The 4,028-nt window shown below is 41.0% G+C and overlaps 1 pseudogene; it reads right to left on the reverse strand.

The window, feature by feature from the left end:
• Window positions 1–810: 810 nt before the first annotated feature.
• On the reverse strand, window positions 811–4,028 carry LOC149015126 (subtilisin-like protease SBT5.4; annotated as a pseudogene).

The following is a 4,028-nucleotide window of genomic DNA, read 5'->3' on the forward strand; positions in this document are numbered from 1 at the left end:
CTCCTTTGATTTTGCTATTGTGTATTGTGGGTTGGCTGCGAGCATAGATCTTGTATTGATGGATCACCTCCATGGGTATGTTGTGGGTATTATGTCTTAAGGTTGACTACATCTCCAATATATGGACAACAATATTAAAAATCTTTCACACATTATCTCTCTAATTCTGTGGCTCCTTTTAAATACTCTGTTGACCCAACAATACTAGTTTGCCGAAATCCTATTGACTGGTTTAAATTTTCATAATAGGATTTAAAGTCCACAACCATGAAAAATAGAATATCTTGACTTCAGTATCTTTGCCCAGCCAAAAACATGAGAAGATAGAAAAACACGCCTTTAAGAACTAACCTTTTGGAAAGCCCTGACAGGTAAATTGGTTTTCCATTTTATTTATTTATTTATTGGGGTAGAAAGCAAAAGGCTTTGAAGAGGTGGAGAGACAAATTGACAAGCTACTCAGATGTGAGGATGTGAAACTTCACGATCACCTGTAGATCCATTAACAATTGTTGTTTTTTAAGTACTTTTGTGTTCCAATCACAAAGAGAATAAAGCAAACAACTGCGGAAGTCTATAAAGTTAGTGCACATTCGGTGCAGACTTAGGTTTCCATCACATTAGCAGAAACATTAGTTCCATCAAAATTCATATGGGACACATTGGTGTTTGATGTCTCTAACCCAGCCCAAACACCCCCCCCCTCCCAAGTCAACTCCCACCTTTTTCTCTCTTTTAACTTCTCTCTTCTATTCTTCCAGTATTCCCATGTTAAGGATGATAAATGCTCCTATAAGCTTGAACCTCTAGCTATATCACAGCAGCTGCCTTGACCGCAATCGGACTCTTGACATTGTGATGACCATCAGACCAGTTAAGTTCCCCAAATACATAGTCTTGGCTGAACTAGGTCCCTTAGTCCTTATGGTTATTTTGAAAGTCTTCTCTTCTCCAACTGAACTGAATGTAAGGATTTGTGGATCCACCGAGATGGAAATTCCTGGGGGAGAACGAATAGTGGCATTATATGTAGCTGGGAATGTCCCAACATTTTTCAATTTCCTTGTTAAAGAAGCAAAGGCGGAGAGACTTGGAATTGTGATGGATGGGTAGTTCATGTTTAGGAGACTCATCGCGGGCTCAGGGCATTTGTAAGTCTCATTCCTTCCGATGAATAGGCTCATCTTACTTTCATTGTAGCCAATGGCACATAAAAAGTTCAAGTGGTCAGTGATGTTTAGGTCATAGACTAAACCAGGATCCATGGCAAGGTGTGGTTGAATATGTCCAGCTCCATAACTAAAGGGGGTTGCTTTTCTGTACGATGCAGTCAACATCGGCTTCATCAAATTATCCCTTGGACTGGCTGCACATCATATATATAGATGTTAAAATCATTAGCACAACACCAAAGAGAGAAGCTATGGGGGAAGAGGAGAAAAAAAACTTCATGAAGAGGCCTCAAGAGAATTAATTACCGGTGGTCATGATGGCAGATTTGATAGCGTAGGGGCTCCAATTAGGGTATTGTGCCTTCAGGAGGCCACAAATTGCCGCAACATGAGGGCAGGCTATGGATGTCCCGGACCCTTACTCAAAAGGATTTTCGCCACCACCAGGCATACCTGAGGGTAATGCATTAGGTGCTTTTGGGGAATAGGAGGCAACTATGTCCAACCCTGGTCCAGTGATATCAGGCTTTAAAATTTCGGGATTCAAAGAGTTGGGTCCTTGGGAGGAGAATGAGCCCATCATAGGTGCTGGTGTTATCCCAAGCTTGGTCATGGCCCCTGAGATGTAAGCTGTGGGTGTTGTGGTTGAGTTCATGTACTCAAACAAGGTAATAGTTTCATTGGGTGACAAACGCAATGTAGGGAGCAGGTCAGTGACGGATGCTTTATCTTCTGCTGATTTTATATGATTAACCACTACGATTCCCACAGCCCCTGCCGACACTGTAGTAAAACTCTTTTGAATCAACTCGACACCACCGCCGCTCAAGCACACAACTATCTTACCTTTTACTTGCTTCGGATCTAATGATGTGTGATTACAAAACAAGGTTGCAATAGGCAAAGCCGTATTCGCTCTCACTACATCACTTCTCACCAGGGGGTACATCTTGTCATTAGATGGTAGGGAACTTTGTAAGAAGCTCAAACCTTGCAACTGCATATGGTTACCAAGCTTCGCATAGGCCACACAATCACGGTCAATGGTGCTAGCAGCCACAGTAAAAAACCAAGGGGCTAAGTTATTAACAGATGCAGGTTCTGGACCCTAGTTTCCAGCCGAGGCTACCACAACGATACCATGCTTGACTGCATGGAATGAACCAATGGCTTGGCCATCATTGAAGTAATCACGTGCAGTAGGAGTACCTAAGGAGATGGAGATTACATCAACACCATCGAGAATGGCAGCGTCAAAAGCGGCGATTATGTCAGCGTCAAAACATCCTTCCCCATTAAGGATGGGTACTCCGCATGCCCTATAGGCAGCTACACGTGCCCTTGGTGTTCCTCCCTTGGCTGTACCGTTGTTGAATCCGAGTATAGTGGCATTTGGGATAAAGTTTCCACCAAGAATTGATAAGGTTTTGGTCCCATGACCAATTTCGTCGCGTGTGGTATTGAACAAGGCTTTTCCTTTTCCTAGGCCCGCCGCGATGGCTTCATACCCTTTGTTGAAGAACTTGGCACCAATTAGCTTCCTGTATATTCCATTCCGTAAAGAAAATCAATGAATAAATGTCGTATATTCATTCTGACTTGCCTACTTCATTGTGAGATGATCGTGGGTGAAGAAAAACTAAATATTTTATTTTCCTCAAAAATATTATAGGTATAGTTTTAGTCAGTTAAAAGTTGGGAAAAGTGGAGGAAGATGTAGAGAGACGGGGACTCGACCTATTGCATCGAACTCCATCGGGAGAAGTGTCCGTACAACCTCCTTTCCATCTTGGTGGGACAGGTCCATACCCCTCATCACTAAAGCTCTTGGATTCCGGCCATACACCTTCACCACAGCCAAGGCATATGAAGAATAATAAATTAGAAAAATAATCTAAAAAAATGAAAGAAGATTTGCAATACAAAAGTGAAGCTAGAAATTAAGTGGAGACGAAAAAAATGGTGTGATGAACTTACCTGAGTCAATGTTTGCCATAATCAAATCTTCTCCAAATTTAGTCTTCTCCCACAATGATCCATGTTGAACTTCACCATTTTTCTCCAACCCAAGAAATTCCCACGACCGTGTCGTGTGTAACTGATGTCCTTTATTTGGGAAGACTGATATGACATTGGGATGCTCTACATGAATTGATTATTCAGCAGGCAAGCTATGAATTATTAACACTATATACCCTTAACTCAAAAGATCGAGGGTTTAAATATATATATAAAATAACAACAACATATGGTCCATGCATATATGATTGATGCTTTTAATCTTAATTACGTACTTGAGATCTCTGCTGCTTTCTCTTCTTCAAGGTTTGCAGCAAAGCCATTGATATGATTTGTGTAGCTGTAAACGATCGACTTTTTCGCCGAGTCGGTGCTTTGGTTTTTTGGTAGAGAAAATATATTAATGGATAAGATTGGGAAAATTTGCACTTCTACTTCATGAAGTTGCTGCATGCAAAAAAAATCATTTCTTACCCTCCAACAAAACCTGCCAGAAGCTCATAGTGAGACTGTTCTGCTAGATCGATCCTTATCAACTTGCATGATTTCCCGGCCATTTGAATGTAAATGTGAATGCGATCCCAAGTATACCACATAAGACTGCAATTAATTAACATTGAATGATCGAGTAAATCATATTAACAGAATTAAAGCAGACGATCGATCGAGAGATTAACTAAGAAGAAGAAGAAGAAGAAGAAGAAGAAGAAGACAAGCTAGCTAGGGTTGATATATTATTATTATTATTGCCTTCTTGATAGCGAATGTTGATCTGGTCTGCAAAATGGAGTAAAGCAAGAATGGAAGGAGGAAAAGGGGAAACCTTGAGAACCCCAT

Source organism: Hakea prostrata, chromosome 5, assembly GCF_041222555.1.
Source record: "Hakea prostrata isolate BN-2017 chromosome 5, UWA_Hpros_2, whole genome shotgun sequence".
In the NCBI taxonomy this organism is placed as follows: Eukaryota; Viridiplantae; Streptophyta; class Magnoliopsida; order Proteales; family Proteaceae; genus Hakea; species Hakea prostrata.